Source organism: Triturus cristatus, chromosome 9 (genome assembly GCF_964204655.1).
Source record: "Triturus cristatus chromosome 9, aTriCri1.1, whole genome shotgun sequence".
In the NCBI taxonomy this organism is placed as follows: domain Eukaryota; kingdom Metazoa; phylum Chordata; class Amphibia; order Caudata; family Salamandridae; genus Triturus; species Triturus cristatus.
The window spans coordinates 1,288,698,077-1,288,715,852 of record NC_140592.1 but is presented as its reverse complement, the minus strand read 5'-3'; positions in this window follow the sequence as shown (position 1 = coordinate 1,288,715,852).

Below are 17,776 nucleotides of genomic sequence, written 5' to 3'. Positions count from 1 at the left end.
TAGTAGTGGTATGTGCCTTTAGTAAATGGGTCGAGGCATACCCTACGAAAGATAATACTGCAATGACTACCGCCAAGATGCTATTGAAGGAGTTCTTCCCTCGATATGGCGTTTGTAGACTGCTGTGGAGTGATAACGGACCCCACTTTATAGCGGATGTTATAAAGTATGTTCTGAAGGGTCTGGGCATCACCCAGAAGTTCCACGCAGTGTTTCACCCTCAGTCTGCAGGACTGGTCGAGAAGTATAATGGTACACTGAAGCTCAAGATCGCTAAGATCCAAGCTTCGACTTCTTTGACTTGGCCAGATGCTTTACCGCTGGCATTATTGTCAATTAGATCGATACCGCACTCTCGAACTGGCCTTACACCGTACGAGATTGTTTTTGGACGCCCAATGAATATTTGGGGTCCGCCACGACCTAAGGCTGTGTATGATGTACCTTGTGTAATGATGAATGATTATCTGGCACAGTTAACGGATAGCTTGGTTTCTATTCATCAACAGGTCCGGGAGGCGCTCCCTGATCAGTCCACCGGCGAAGGTCACAGTCTCCGACCTGGAGACTATGTTATGGTGAAGATTTTTGAAAGGACGAACAGCTTGGAGCCGAGATGGGTTGGTCCTGAGCAAGTCCTACTTGCAACGAGGACGGCTGTGCGGGTTTCCAACCGAAAGAATTGGATCCATTCCCTGCACTGTAGCAAAGTGCCGCCCGGATTGGTGGAGCCTGCTGTATTGACCGACCATCGAGAAATTCTGACTGCAGAGAAAGGCCGTGCTGTGGAACCGAACGACACTGAGGAGCTCTTTCCGGACCACGTGATTCCTGGAGGAAGGCGATATCATCTCAGACCAAGGAAGTGAATTCTTCAGTATCAGGACACGTTGTCAGAACGGCCCTTGGGTTAGTGAAACGGAGAGCCAATGAGGCAAAGGGGGGGGGATCAGCCCTGCATTAGTGTAGCGACACCCGTCTTGGCCCGCTGGTGAAGAAATCAACCGCTGCCTAAGGGGAAGAGTTCTGACAACCTTTTAGTTTCAGGAAGATATTGATTTTTCATTCTGACATGGAGAAAAAGAAAATCCTTTGTGCAACAGGTTTTATGTTCACAGTAGCTATTGTTGGGATAACCACATGGTTTGTGGAGGATGTGACTCCTGCTCGAAAGTTACTTGTTTTGACTACTCCAGTGCCTGAGGAGCACTACTTTTATACACTACCGTATCAAGAGTTGAAGCATCGTCAGTCTTATTTGAATAACACTTTCATGCAGATGTTGCATCATACCCATGTTGCCACCAATGCTACGAACTGTTGGATATGTGGCATGATGCCAGCTCACCAGAAGAAAGGAGGAACTCCGTTTATACCCCTTCCTTTCTCTCATAATGGCTCCTGTAGAGCATGGTACACTTTACTTTTTGCCACCCGGAAACCTACAGTGGGACGATTACTCTTCAGACTTAATAGGGAATATCATCAAGATAAAGATGGATATCCGCAAGCGAATGGGACAATTTGGGAATGGGAAGAGTATCGACCGGACAATGAATCGATTCCCTATATTTTCACGAACACCAGAGACACTGTGGGGAAAGACCGATTTGTGATTCAAGTGGCACAAGCTCAAGCGGACCTGTGTGTCCAGAGTGTGGGTTATATTCCTGTGGGTGTTAGTGATTGCATCACTATCTTAAATATCGACGGGTTGAATAATAGTACCTTCTTAGCATCCCATAATACATACTTCGTGTGTGGAAATAAAGGTTATTACCGCTTGCCAGCCGGTTGGTCTGGAGTATGTTATGTAGAATTTCTATTACCTCCTGTATTCTTGGCACCTGCATCTTATCATAAGGATTTGAAGTTGTTGAATAATGTGACTGTAAATAGGTATAAACGTACTCTATCGATTGATGACGTGGACCAAACTGACACTAGTCTGCAGCAGTATATTGATTTTAATTTAGGATTGTTTTTCTTTGTTGGGGCTGCCCTAAACAGTAGGAAAGTTCGAAGGTTAACAAGAGTTGTAGAGGCTGTGACAAATCAAACCGCTGCTGCTCTTGGGAATCTTACGGAAGAATTGCAAATTACTAGAATTGTTGCATTGCAGAATCGTATGGTGTTAGATGTTATGTTAGATTACCGAGGTGGAGCTTGTAAAATTATCGGAAGTAGTTGTTGCGTGTTTATTCCTGACCACACGCCATCAGTTTATAATGCTATCAATAAACTGCATAAAATTGCAGCTGAAATCCATACAGAAAATGGCGCTTGGACCTTTTCTGGATGGTTTTGGGCATTGATCACCACATGGGGATGGAAGGTTCTAACTGGTCTCTGTATCATTGTAGCAATTCTGTTTTCCTGTTGCATTTGTATCCAATGTGGTCCTTTACTCTGTTCCCTATGTGTGTCACTCTGTATTCCTGATAAGAAAGCTATTGCCAATGTCACTTACCAGAGACATCTGACTAAAGAAATAGAAGAAATGATGAAGATTGATATATACGATGATTATTCTAATAAACCGGATGTCTTCAGTAAATGCTGAAAGGGTCGTCTGTTGAAAATTGAAATAACGATGCGAGTAAGCATTCACTAAAGACATGAATTCCCCTTTTATGACCGAGTTTCTCCCGTTATGTTGACTAAAGTCTGGACTCCATTTTGTATTGTCATGCCTCCACGTGCATAGCACGAGAAGAGTCCTATCTTCGTGTTAGTTGCTCTTGTAATCTGCCTAGTAACAGTCTATAAATAGCCCCTTTGTCCGTCTGGCGCATGCCCACACTTGACCACATCTGTTATCAGTTAGTCCTTGCTTGACCATGTTTTCGCGGGCTCAGGAAATTAGTTCCTCCGCCCACATATTGATTCTGTATCGAAAATGACCATAAAAGGTAATACTCTTTGCCTCATGTTGTATCCACCCACTTATGAGCCCCTCTGTTGTGTATAAAAGGGGACCGTGTACGCAAGTTCTTTGTGCTACCCTATGCAATACTGAAGAGTGTTGTATGGGTTGTAGGACCACCCTTAAGGGTTAATAAACTTTGTCTTTGTACTTTGCAGTTTCCGTGCCAACTTCCTTGTAGATTCCATTTGCAGGAGAGCGAACCCTTGTGTCCTGCTGGCCTAGCTGGGGCCTATACTCATCAAGGGTACCCTGCTCCCGACCTCACTCTCACAGGGGACCCTGCTCCCGACCTCACTCGCACCAGGGGATCCTGCTCCTTTTCGCACTCTCACCAGGGGATCCTGCTCCCAACCTCACTCTCACCAGGAGTCCCTGCTCCCAACATCACTCTCACCTATAGATGCTGCTCCCAACCTCACTCTCACCAGAGCACCCTGCTCCTAACCTCACTCTCACCTGGAGACCCTGCTCTCAACCTCACTCTCACCTGCAGACCCTGCTCCCAACCTCAATCTCACCAAGAGACCCTGTTCCCAACCTCACTCTTACGAGGGGACCCTGCTTCCAACCTCACTCTCACGAGGGAACTCTACAGCAAACCTCACTCTCACCAGGGGATCCTGCTCCCAACCTCACTCTCACCAGGAGTCCCTGCTCCCAACATCATTCTCACCTATAGATGCTGCTCCCAACCTCACTCTCACCAGAGCACCCTGCTCTCAACCTCACTCTCACCTGCAGACCCTGCTCTCAACCTCACTCTCACCTGCAGACCCTGCTCCCAACCTCACTCTCACCAGGAGACCCTGTTCCCAACCTCACTCTTACGAGGGGACCCTGCTTCCAACCTCACTCTCACAAGGGAACTCTAGAGCAAACCTCACTCTCACCTGGAGACCCTGCTCCCAACCTCACTCTCACCAGGAGGCCATGCTCCCAACCTCACTCTCACCAAGAGAACCAGCTCCCTACCTCACTCTCACCAGGAGACCCTGCTCCCAACCTCACTCTCACCAGGGGACCCTGCTCCAAATCTCACTCTCACCAGGGGACTCTGCTCCCAACCTCAATCGCACCAGGGGACCCTGCTCGCAACCTCACTCTCACCAGGGGACCCTGCTCCCAAGAGACCCTGCTCCCAACCTCGCTCTCACCAGGGGACCCTGCTTCCTACCTCACTCTCACTAGGAGACTCTGTTCTCAACCTCACTCGCACCAGGGGACCCTGCTCTCAACCTCACTCTCACCAGGGGGCCCTGCTCCCAATTGACCCTTTTCCCAACCTCACTCTCACCAGATGACCCTGCTCCCAACCTCACTCTCACCAGGAGACCCTGCTCCCAACCTCACTCTCACCAGGGGACCCTACTCTCGACCTCACTCGTGCCAGGGGACCCTGCTCCTCTCACCAGAGAACCCTGCTCCCGACCTCACTCGCACCAGGGCACCCTGCTCCCGAACCTCACTCGCACCAGGGGACCCTGCTCCTTTCCGCACTCTCTCCAGGGGACCCTGCTCCCACCATCACTCTCACCAGGAGGCGCTGCTCCCAACCTCACTCTCACCTATAGACGCTGCTCCAAACCTCACTCTCACCAGGGGACCCTGCTCCCAACCTCACTCTCATCAGGCGACCCTGCTCCCAACCTCACTCTCACCAGGAGACTCTGCTCCCAACCACAGTCTCACCAGGAGACCCTGCACACAACCTCACTCTCACTTGGAGACCCTGCTCCCAACCTCACTCTCACCAGGAGACCCTGCTCCCAACCTCACTCTCACCAGGAGACCCTGCTCCCAACCTCACTCTCACCAGGGGACCCTATTCCCAGCCTCACTCTCACCAGGGGACCCTCATCCCAACCTCACTGTCACCATGGGACCCTGCTCCCACCATCACTCTCACCAGGAGACGCTGCTCCCAACCTCACTCTCACCTATAGACTCTGCTCCAAACCTCACTCTCACCAGGGGACCCTGCTCCCAACCTCACTCTCACCAGGAGACCCTGCTCCCAACCTCACTCTCACCAGGAGACTCTGCTCCCAACCACAGTCTCACCAGGAGACCCTGCACACAACCTCACTCTCACTTGGAGACCCTGCTCCCAACCTCACTCTCACCAGGGGACCCTGCTTCCTACCTCACTCTCACTAGGAGACCCTGTTCCCAACCTCACTCGCACCAGGGGACCCTGCTCTCAACCTCACTCTCATCAGGGGGCCCTGCTCCCAATTGACCCTTTTCCCAACCTCACTCTTACCAGGGTACCCTGCTCCCAACCTTACTCTCACCTGGAGACCCTGCTCCCAACCCCACCCACACCAAGGGACCCTGCTCCCAACCTCACTGTCACCAGTGGACCCTGCTTCCTACCTCACTCTCACCAGGGGACCCTGCTCCCATCCTCACTCGCACCAGGGGACCCTGCTCCCAACCTCACTCTCACCAGGGGACCCTGTTCACAAGAGAATCTGCTCCCAACCTCACTCTCACCTGGAGACCCTGCTCCCAACCCCACCCTCACCAAGGGATGCTGCTCCCAACCTCATTCTCACCAGGGGACCCTGCTCCCAACCTCACTCTCACCAGGGGACCCTGCTCCTCAGAGCCTTGTCCAGGGGCCACTGGGAACATGAAGGGCATTTGTTGTGCCCTACAAACCGGCCCACTGCCCACTGCCCGCGGGGCCCACTGGACCGAGCCTTTGGCGTGGCATAGGTGGCACCTGTGATGTGCTGAGGATTGATCCCTTGTCATACTGTACCCCAGTCCTCCTGCACCAAAGACCAGGGGGTAGAGTATCAACCATGCAATGCAATAGTGTCCTTCTTCTATGTCTTGTAAGCAGTCAGCTCATTTCTAGTGGCTGCAGAGCACAGCCTTCCACTGTGCTCAGAGCTCTGTATGCTGGACGTGGCCAGCAGGTTCTGGCCCAGAGAGTGGCCCTACACTGCACCCTATGCCATCTTCCCCAGTACACAGAGCCTGTAGGGCACAGTGAGCTTTTGGAAAAATAGCTCACTGAAACCCCCTTTAGCCTCCCCCTGCATGCTGCACACCTCTGTGTATCCTGCCATTACTATTGTACTCTACTTTACACATCTGGCACTCTACACCATGCACCTGTGCTTCTAGTTTAAATGTCTCTGTGCTTCCACATGCAGTCTGCACTCTCTACATTCTCTGCACCCCGTTGCACTCTGTGCTTCCACATGCAGTCTGCACTCTCTACATTCTCTCCACCCCCTTGCACTCTGTGCTTCCACATGCAGTCTGCTCTCTCTGAACTTTCTGCATGCCCCTGCACTCTATGTTTCTGCATGCAGTCTGCACACACTGCATGCTGCACACCTCTCTGCAGTCTGCGCTTCCACATGCATTCTGCACTCTCTGCACACTGCACCACATTCCACTCTGTGCTTTTACATATGCAGTCCACACTCTGCACCTCTGTGCACTCTGTGCTTCTACATGCAGTCTGCACTCTCTGCCCACCCCATGCACTCTGTCCTTACGCATGCACTCTACACTTTCTGCCCCCTGCACTCCCCCTTGCACTCTCTGCTTCCACACGCAGTCTGCGCTCTCTGCACTCACTGCACTGTCAGCAGTCTGCACTGTGTGCTTCTGCATCCTGTCTGCACTCTGCAATCTCCCTTTGCACTCTGTGCTTCCACATGCAGTCTGCACTCTGCACAGACTACTCCTTCCTGTACCCTGTGCTTCTACGTGCAGTCTGCACTCTCTGAGTGTTGCACTCCCTTGCATTCTTCACTTTTACCCTTTGCATTCTGTGCTTTTACATATGCAGCCTGCACGTTCTGCACGCAGTCTGCACTCTGTGCTTCTACATGCAGTCTGTACAAGCTTCACTGTGCACTCTCTGCACTTTATGCACGCTGTGCTGCCCGTGCACTCTGTGTTTTTACATAAGCAGTTTGCACTCTGTGCACTCCCCTTTGCACTCTGTGCTTTAACGTGCAGTCTGCACTCTCAGCACACCGCACCTCCCTGGTGCTCTAGGCTTCACACGCAATGTGCACTCTCTGCACACTCCCTTTGCACCTTGAGGAGACTGATCAGCATTCTGAGTCAGGTGGGAAGGCTGTGCCTTAACCCTACTGCTCCTCCTCTTGTGAGGCACCTGGTCCATTATCCAGAATCCAGGGCCTGTCCAGCTTTAGACATTTTGGCCTGTGACCTAGTCACAGCAAAGATATGAGCAGGGATCCCTAACATTTCTGCATGTGTCCTGAGCTCCACTTCACCTAAAGCTGAAGTCTCTAGATCATTGCCACGCAAGCACTGTACTGGTAGGTCTGCACTTACCACAACCTTCTTAAGGCCAGTTACCCCTCCCCAGGAGAAGTTAACAACTGCCAGAGAATGGTCTGTTCTGACATTGCTAGCATTGGTTACTTGGTACATTTCACCAAGTTTAATCTGCCCAGGATCCACAAGATCTTTTGTCACCATTGTGACACTTGCTCCTGTGTCCCTGAATGCCCAAGCCTCTACTCCATTTATCAAAGGCTGTTGTCTGTATTTGCCCAGATTACTGGGACTCACACGGGGGGCATATCCATGCCCCCATCACAGACAAGCACAGCCTGAGTTGGTACTCTGACTAGGCCAGAGTCCATCTCAGAACCCAGGGTCAACCCTACTACACCCTCATTCTGGACATTTCCACCACCTATTGTACCTGTACTAGGGGGAACAGTTGCCTTAGGGGTAATTGTGGCTGGAGTAGATTCTTTGGACTTGGTGCAGTCACTGGTCCAGTGAGGTTTCTGTTTACAGATTTTGCACCAAGGCTTCTTTTGGCCTTGACTGTGACTCCCCATTTGAAGAAGATTTTTGGGGCCCTTGAGAAGACTTCTGGTCTTTACCCTTGGCCCCACACTTGTCAGAGTTCTTAGAATCCTGCTTCTTTGGGTCCCCACCCTGGTTCTGTACCTTCTGCCTCACCCTGGTTCTGACCCATTTGTCTGCCTTCTTTCCCAATTCTTGGGGAGAGGTCAGATCAGAGTCCACCAGGTACTGATGCAACAGCTGATTTTGACAGTTATTAAGAATGTGCTCCCTCATAATCAAATTGTACAATCTTTTGAAGTCACACACTTTACTGCCCAATAACCAACCTTCCAGAGCCTTAGCAGCACAGTCATCAAAGTCAACCCAGTCTTGATTTTGTGCCTTTTGGGTGTCTCTGAACTTTAGCCTGTATTGTTCAGTGGTTAGGCCAAACCCATCTATTAGTGCACTTTTCAAGACCTGGTAATCATCAGCATCCTCTTCTCTTACAGTGAGGAGCTTATCTCTACCTTTGTCTGCAAAGGAGAGCCATAAGATTGCTACCCACTGACCTTGAGGGACCTTCTGTATTTTACAGGCCCTCTCCAAGGCAGTTATCCATTTGTGGATGTCATCCCCACTCTGGTAGGGAGGGCCAATCTTACTTAGGTTTCTATGATCATAAGACCTCTCCCTATCTCTAGGGAAATTGCTACCACTAAGGGTCTCTAGTCCCTCCTTTTTACCAGGGCTTCCCTATCTAAGGCCATCTGCTGATTTCTGGGGTTGAACTTGTCTTGCTCATACTTCAGCAGTCTCTCCTCTCCTGGGAGGATTCCCTCCTTCTGTGAGCAGAGACAGAGGTCCCTATAGAGGAGTTAGCCTGGATAGATCCCCTTGACAGAGATCTATCCCTTTTAGCCCTGCTTTCAACTCTTCCTGGAGGAATAAAGGAGGGAGCGTTATTGTCATCCTCCTCATCCTCATCCAGGAGAGCTGGGTTCACCAGAGTCTGGTCATTGTCATCAGGCTGGCCAGCATTAGAGGTAGGGTCAGGGGAATTTCTACTCCTAGGCCCACCCTCACCTGCTGCCCCACCCAAACTACCTACCCCACCAGGCCCCCTAGGCCCTGAGATATCATCCTGCTTAATTATCTTTATGAGATGCTGGGTGGTTGGGCTTTTGCCTGTCTTCAGCTTCCTAATGGAACATAAGGCCCTAAACTGTGCAAAGGAGAGATCCTCATATTTATAGGGAAGGAGCTCACTGGTTCCTGGTAGGGACCCACTGGTTCCTGGCTGACTAGACATTACTAATGTGGTGTGGTGTATTGCAATACCTACACTAGTGTGGCCTACTAAACTCTCTTGAGTTGTAGAAAGGGTGTGCTATCCCTTAACACACAACTCTAAGTTCATTAGAACTTACTGTAGCTAAACTTAATATTATATGTACCTAAGGTACCTTTAGTGGTTTTCAGTTGATCAATTCAATTGAGATTATCTGGCAAAACAATAGCAAGCTGGAATCCCACACGCTGTACACCAATGTGAGAAGGTGGCCTGATATATGCTGTCCACTAGTTCTAGTGGGCACCTTGTATCAGTCCAAACAACCCCTTATGGTGAATGGTTAAAGACAACCTTTATTGAAAGCTATCCTAGTGGTAGCTATGGAGAGCAGCCTTCAGGCTAAGTCTTGAAGGAATGTAAAGCAGCTTGTTTTACCAGTCTATAATCTCTTGAATGACCAAATGAAAAGAAAACCACACCAGGTATATATTTAAAATATATGTATTTAAGATAAAACACACCCCTCTAGTCTCTTTATGAGACTGGAGTTCGAAGTACTTAATTTACTAGTTAGCAATCATCAGTAATAGCACTAATAAACGTTTGGGCCCTAGGGGCGTACCAAACCATATACCAATAAGGTGGTATAAGAACCACGACTGAACTAGACACAAGGCCTAGAGCCTGTAGAATCGCTGGGACCCCAAGGAACCACCCAAGTTAGTGACACAGGGGACCCACGGGGACCGTGTGCAGTGTGTAAACACAACCGCAGGATCCCGTTAGCTTCTATGGGCAATGTCGCGGTTGGAAAATTTAAAGATTAGAGACACTTAGAATCGAGTCAGGACCAAACCCTTTTGGACTTAGGAAGTTCTAGGGCTAGCACCCACGGGAGCATCGGAGTACTCGTGTTACCTCACCCGGGGAAGCAAGTGCATAGATGTCTTTTGGTGTCGGGTGGCGTCGTCAATTACAATGGAAGCTGGCGAAGTACTGCTGCTTGTGTAAAGAGAAGAAGGACGTCGGTGCAGACCAGCAAGGTCTGAGGGACTCACCCCTCAAGGGTACGTCAGGGCACGTCTGGAGCAACCAGGGAAGCCCAAGCAGAAGACGAGTTGCCTTTGTGGGGACCCACTAGCCAACGGGGTAGCGATCGCGAAGGTGCCTCGAGCGGTCGTACTGGAACTCAGCCCACGGGTCACTTGTGGAGTGGAGGCCAGAGATCTTCGGTGCAGTCAGTGCTCAAAGCTGGGGCTACTCGAAGTCCAAAGCAGAACTTCATGGATAAACAGGAAGTTGATGTACCAACAATAGTATGCGGTGCCCAGGGGTCACAGTTCCTCGTCACCCACGATAGCCACGGGCCTCAGCTCTGCTGTTGACTCAGAGTAGCCTCAGGGAAGTCAGGAAATCTACCTCTGGTGATGCAGAGACTTCGGTGTCCAACGGGAGTTTCTGAATTGCAGACCGGACAGTTGCTTCTTTGGTGCCTGCCAAGCAGGGGAGTCACTCCTTGACTCCAAGGGAGATTTCTTCAGTCTTGTAGTCAGGATAGAAAGTCGAAGGTCCAGGATATATGTTGCAGAGTTTCGTCCAGGGTAATCTAAAGTCCCAAGGACTGGGTTCCCATAGTTATACTAAGTTTGGGGGATGGACATACTCTAGGGACCCACCTATGGGTGGGCCTGGAAAGAGGGGTGGTTGAACCCATTTCCTTTGTCCAGTTTCGCTCCAGAGCAGGGGCAGGTAGCCCCTGGAACCGGTTTGATCTGGACTATGCACAGGGACAGCAAACGTGCCCCCAGTGCAGGACTTCAAAGCACCAGAGAGTGCTCCTGCCCAGCCCCAATACACATCTGCCTGTCTGGGGAGGTGGTTACACCTCCATGGGACAGGAAACCTATTGTCCAGGCCTCCCCTGACAGAGTTTCGGTCAGCAGCAGGAGGCCAGACCCGTGTCTGTGGTAGAGGCATCCATTTTGTGATGCCAGGGCTCAGGAAAGTCCTACCGCGTTTGATCAGTGTGAACATGTCTCTCCCTCTAGAAGGGTGAAATGCTACCCCTGCTGCCAGAACTGGCGGGGGGTAATATTCCAAAGCGTTTGACACGAAACACGACATGTTTCCGTGCAGCCATCCCAAAGTTAGCATTTACCGCAAGGTTATAATGCACTTAAGAGAATATGGTCAAGCTGCACCACAAACAGCATCAGAGGAGGTAATCCGAACGCTGCAGAGGGGCTCTGCTCATGCAGGGGCCCCCTCTCACATAAAAACCAAGTACTCTGCCTTCAGTATTGTTAAGGCCTGCGATAGGAGTGACTTATAGGTTTTATATGTGTGTGCAATGGTAGTGATATAGGTAGCCTATACCACTGTAAGGGGTGCAAGCACACCCTTAACCAGGCTGCAGTAGCAGACCTGTGGTGTCATTTTGGAGTGCTTCCCAGGGGTCACATAATAGATGTTTCAGCCCCTGGTAGGCCTCTGAGGTACCTATGCCCTAGGTACATAGTATACCATATACTAGGGGCTTATAAGGCACTCCAGAATCCAATTAGATATGTACCTAGGGGCAGATTTATAACGGACTTGCGCCACTTTTACGCCGCTGTTGCGTCACTTTTGTGACGCAGCGGTGGCGTAAACCCTGCGCCATGTTGCGCCCTATTTACATCGTGACGCATCTAGGGAGATGCGTCACTTTGTAAAGCTTGTGCCACATGTGGGCGTACCTGCACAGGGGTGGCGTTCCAGCGCAGGAACGCCTCTGAAAAGTGGCTGAGTGAAATCTACAAGATTTCACTCAGTCACTTTTCCGGCCATGCTGCGTCAAAACCCTGCGCCTGCTTGAAGCAGGCGTAAGGATTGACGCAGCATTGTAACGATAGGGCACCCCCGAGCCTTGCTGGAGCTGCGTCGCGCTTGCGACGCAACTCCAGCAATGCGCCAACCTTCCGCCATCAGATGCGTCACGCATCTGTTTATCCTTGCGCCACGATGTGCTGCATTGTAAATGCGGCGCATCTATTGTGGCGCAAGGGTAAACTTTCGTGACGCATCTTCCCTGGCGCATCCATGCTGATTTGCAGGGATGCGCCAGGGAACATAAATCTGCCCCCTAATGTACATGGAAACCATTTTAGAGAAGAAGCAGCTAGGCTGTGGTCCTGATTAGCAGGGCCACAGCCAGACTAAGGTCGAAAAACAGTGAAACACCAGCAAAAAGTGGGGGTACCCATGTGAAGCAGATCCTAGTCTCCTACACACACCAAACTCCCTCAGAAGACAGAGCCCGACATTAGACCTCTGTCTTTGAATGCACATCAAATGTGACATGATATGAACAAGATGTAAAGACCTGGCTACAGAAAGCGAATACTGGTAGAAAACAATAAATAGGGTATGGGCTATGGAAGGGGAAACTCAAACTGGACAGGCTAAACAAATAAAGCCAGCAAATGGAAGGCCAGGAAATGTGAGTTACGAACCACAAGGCCAATGGTAGGCAAATTGCAAAAGCATTTCCAAGGAAGCTTTCGAAATGTCCCCAAGATGTTGTTTCTAAGCCAGACAGCTGTGCTATCGGGTTTTCTTCGACCTAAAAAGCGCTCTTTTCAGACCATGGTCCTGCCTTTCACCACATTTGGTAAAAATCCGTTCAGCCTTTGGGGCTGTAGCTGTGTCTAAAGCTCCTATGGAAAAATGAATGGGAAAACACATTTTGGGACCTCCCTCTTTTAATGCCCCATGCTGGATGGATCACCTCAAAACTTCCCAGAATGCAGCTGAGGTGATTTTTTGTTTTGGAAAGTTACATGAAGATTCGTCAAACGGCGCCAAAGATATAAGCAAACATGATCCAAACTATAACCGCACACTGTTGGCCTAATTGTGCCTTATTTCCCATAATTCACAGCGCTAAATCAATTTACAGGATATTTTGTTTCTCTACACAAATAAAAACTTAAGCACACTATTTCGTCTTTCTCTCAGTGCATCATGAGAGTGCCGCTCTCACAGCTTGAACCGGCACACGTGACAAGCGCATCCTTACAGGCACAGCCGTGTGCCAGCATCTACCCGTGAATCCCCCCCGCGGGTGAAAATAAACACTGTACCCTCAAAAACCTGTCAGCAAAAGTGACACTTTCCCACGTTGCACTTGATTGCTTTTTCTTTCATTAGGTCTTGTTAAATGTGCTCAGTGGAGTCAATGTGCTTCGAATGAACAGCACATTCCAGAAGACATGTTTTTCATTTCTTGCAATGTGCTGCCCGTTTAAAACGTGACTTATAATAATACACACTGCTGCATAAAACACATTTTAATTATGAGCACATCACCTCAGAAAAAATCACATTTCTCTCTGACAGTCAGCAGTCTCAGCCAAACAGTGAGTGTTAATTTATAAACAACATTAAATGTGCCTACTGCATCATGTAATATAAAGAAGCCACAATGAGGAATGTGTATTATGGTGCTGTGCTGCCATCTCTGGGGTCAGGGGATGTTCCCAGACCGCAGTGAGGTACATTGTGTGTTGTGTTCATTCACAAACATGATAGATGCATTCCAGTGCTTTTATGCCTTCGAGCCAGAACCAGTGAATTTCATTGGCTTTGCTATGATACACTTAGGGGCCCTTTGTGCCACTTTCGTACCACGTAACGTGGGGCAAGACCCACGCAAAGGAAAGATCCGATTCATGAAGCCACGCTCGGCCACCTTGCTTGGCCCGAAGGGCCTTCATAAACCTCCAGCAATGCAGCGCAGCACAAGTCGCTGCGTTGCATTGCACGGGCCAAGGAGAAGTTTCCGTGGCTCTTGCGTGGTTCTTCCCACTCAACATCCATGGATTTTGGTGCAAGGACCTTGTAAACCTGGAAATGTGCCGAAAAGATATTCCTTCCTAGGGGAGGCATAAAGAGCAGAAATATCTTTTTTATCCTTGTTCTTCCCTCTTTCCATGTGTGCTGCATTGTGCGGCACACGTGGAAAGAGGAAAGTGCCTCAGAGGACTGTTGTTGTGCCGGAAGGTGCCCTTCCTGTGCTAAAACAATCCCGCATGCAACACAGGCACCCTTGCACCATCCTTTGCCACCAGGCTGCCCATTGCGCGCCAGCGCACGCGCAAACATCGGGAATACGCGTATACCTCAACTACGGTGCAGTCCTGCCCTTTGCCTCTGATGCAGCGCAGCGCAGCAGGGTGACTTGAAGCGCTGCCCTGTGCCACTTTTTCATAAATTTGCCCCTTAAGTGTCACTCCCTGCTGCACCCACCCTTAGGCCATGCACGGCGGGGTGGACAAGGGCGGCTGCGGGGGCAGTTCGAGCTCCATTGGAAATGCATCTTTGATTTGAGAGGGGGGGGGAGGGGGGGGGGATTTGCCCGAAACTTGATGAACCAAAAACCGCCGCAAGATTTACACCAAACTTGGCATGAAGGTAGGATGCACCCGGAGAGGGCGCCCTTCATCTGTGCATTCATTCAGTACTCCTCAAGAGATTCATTTTGAAACAAGGTGCCAGGTGGAGTTTAAAGGGTGAGCGCTTCGTACATCTTTACAGTGGAAAAGCCATCGGTAAATTTGCTCAGAACTTTGCGACCATTTGAGGAATATGCCTGAAATTCGTCAGAAATTGTAAGTTTAGATTACTAGTGGTATTTTCAAATGTGAGCATGTCCTCGGGGGTGGGGGGCAGTTAACAAGGGAGGAATTTTATAAAAAGTTCTCGAATCTGTTTAGAATTAGGAAGACGGCTGGAAGGATTATTTTTAAGTGAAGCTTCTTGGCTAAGAGAGGCTGGTCGAAGAGAGCCAATGGTTGAAAGGCGCAGACTGACAGCCCCTGTAGCCAATGGTTGAAAGGCACAGACCCTCCCCCCGAGCCAATGGTTGAAAGGCGGAGACCCACAGCCCCCTCAAGCCAATGGTTGAAAGGCGCAGACTGACAGCCCCTTTAGCCAATGGTTGAAAGGCACAGACCCCACCCCCCGAAGCCAATGGTTGAAAGGCGGAGACCCACAGCCCCCTCAAGCAAATGGTTGAAAGGCGGAGACTCACAGCCCCCTCAAGCGAATGATTGAATGGCAGAGACTCACAGCCCCCTCAAGCCAATGTTTGAAAAGCGCTGACCCAAAGCCCCTCAAGACAATGGTTGAAAGGCGCAGAACCACAGCCCCCTCAAGCCAGTGGCTGAAAGGCGGAGACCCACAGCCCACTGGAGCCAGGGGTTGAAAGGCGCAGACCTATGGCCCATTTTAGACAATGGCTGAAAGGCAGAGACCCACAGCCCATTTGAGCCAATGGTTGAAAGGCGGAGACCCACAGCCCACTGGAGCGAGGGGTTGAAAGGCAGAGACCCACAGCACACTGGAGCCAGGGGTTGAAAGGCAGAGACCCACAGCCCATTTGAGCCAATGGTTGAAAGGCGGAGACCCACAGCCCACTGGAGCGAGGGGTTGAAAGGCAGAGACCCACAGCACACTGGAGCCAGGGGTTGAAAGGCCGAGACCCACAGCCCACTCGAACCAGGGGTTTAAAGGTGCACACCCACAGCCCAGTGGAGCCGGGGGTTGAAAGGCGGAGACCCACAGCCCACTCGAGCCAATGGTTGAAAGGCGGAGACCCACAGCCCACTGGAGCCAGGGGTTGAAAGGCGCAGACCCACAGCCCACTGGAGCAAGGGGTTAAAAAGCGCAGACCCACAGCCCATTCGATCCAGTAGTTGAAAAGTGGCGACCCACAGCCCATTCGAGCCAATGGTTGAAAGGCGGAGATCCACAGCCCACTAGACCCAGGGATTGAAAAGCGCAGACCCACAGCCCACTCGAGCCAGGGGTTGAAAGGTGCATACCCACAGCCCAGTGGAGCCAGGGGTTGAAAGGCAGAGACCCACAGCCCATTCGAGCCAATGATTGAAAGGTGGAGACCCACAGCCCACTGGACCCAGGGATTGAAAAGCGCAGACCCACAGCCCACTCGAGCAAGGGGTTGAAAGGTGCACACCCACAGCCCACTCGAGCCAGGGGTTGAAAGGCGCAGACCCACAGCCCACTCGAGCCAGGGGTTGAAAAGCCCAGACCCACAGCCCATTCGATCCAATAGTTGAAAGGCGGAGACCCACAGCCCATTTGAGCCAATGGTTGAAAGGCGGAGACCCACAGCCCACTGGAGCCAGGGGTTGAAAAGCACAGACCCACAGCCCATTCGATCCAATAGTTGAAAGGCGGAGACCCACAGCCCATTTGAGCCAATGGTTGAAAGGCGGAGACCCACAGCCCACTGGAGCCAGGGGTTGAAAGGCGCAGACCCACAGCCCACTCGAGCCAGGGGTTGAAAGGCGCACACCCACAGCCCAGTGGAGCCAGGGGTTTAAAGGCAGAGACCCACAGCCCACTGAAGCCAGGGGTTAAAACACAGAGACCCACAGCCCACTCGAGCCACTGGTTGAAAGGCGGAGCCCCACAGCCCACTCGAGCCAATGGTTGAAAGACGGAGACCCACTGGTTGAAAGGCGGAGCCCCACAGCCCACTCGAGCCAGTGGTTGAAAGGCGGAGACCCACAGCCCACTGGAGCCGGGATTGAAAGGCGGAGACCCACAGTCCACTGGAGCCAGGGGTTGAAAGGCGCAGACCCACAGCCCACTGGAGCCATGGGTTGAAAAGCGCAGACCCACAGCCCATTAAACTAATAGTTGAAAGGCGGAGACGCACAGCCCATTCGAGCCAATGGTTGAAAGGCGGAGACCCACAGCCCACTGGAGCCAGAGGTTGAAAGGCACAGACCCACAGCCCACTGGATCCAGGGGTTGAAAGGCGCACACCCACAGCCCATTCGATCCAATAGTTGAAAGGCGGAGACCCACAGCCCACTGGAGCCAGGGGTTGAAAGGCGGAGACCCACAGTCCACTGGAGCCAGGGGTTGAAAGGCGGAGACCCAAAGCCCACTGGAGCCAGGGGTTGAAAGGCGGAGACCCACAGCCCACTGGAGCCAGGGGTTGAAAAGCACAGACCCACAGCCTATTCGATCCAATAGTTGAAAGGCGGAGACCCACAGCCCATTCGAGCCAATGGTTGAAAGGTGGAGACCAGGGCCGGACTGGGAACCAAAACCAGCCCTGGCAAAGTACTCGGCCGGCCCCCCGGGGCTTGGGGGTGCCGCCGAGCTCTTTGCCAGGGCCGGCTTTCGGCCGATTTTCTTACAGGGCCGATTTTACAGCTAAGCTACAAAAACGGCCGTGTAACAAAAACGGCCCCGAGGGGCCCAAAACCGTCCCCCACCCTTGCGGCGCACCAGGGGATTGCCCAGTGCCCACAACGGCCAGTCCGGCCTTGGCGGAGACCCACAGCCCACTGTAGCTAGGGGTTGAAAGGCGGAGACCCACAGCCTACTCGAGCCAATGGTTGAGGCGCAGACCCACAGCCCACTGGAGCCAGGGGTTGAAAGGCACAGACCCACAGCCCAGTGGAGCCAGGGGTTTAAAGGCAGAGACCCACAGCCCACTGAAGCCAGGGGTTAAAACACAGAGACCCACAGCCCACTCGAGCCACTGGTTGAAAGGCGGAGCCCCACAGCCCACTCGAGCCAATGGTTGAAAGGCGGAGACCCACTGGTTGAAAGGCGGAGCCCCACAGCCCACTCGAGCCAGTGGTTGAAAGGCGGAGACCCACAGCCCACTGGAGCCGGGATTGAAAGGCGGAGACCCACAGTCCACTGGAGCCAGGGGTTGAAAGGCGCAG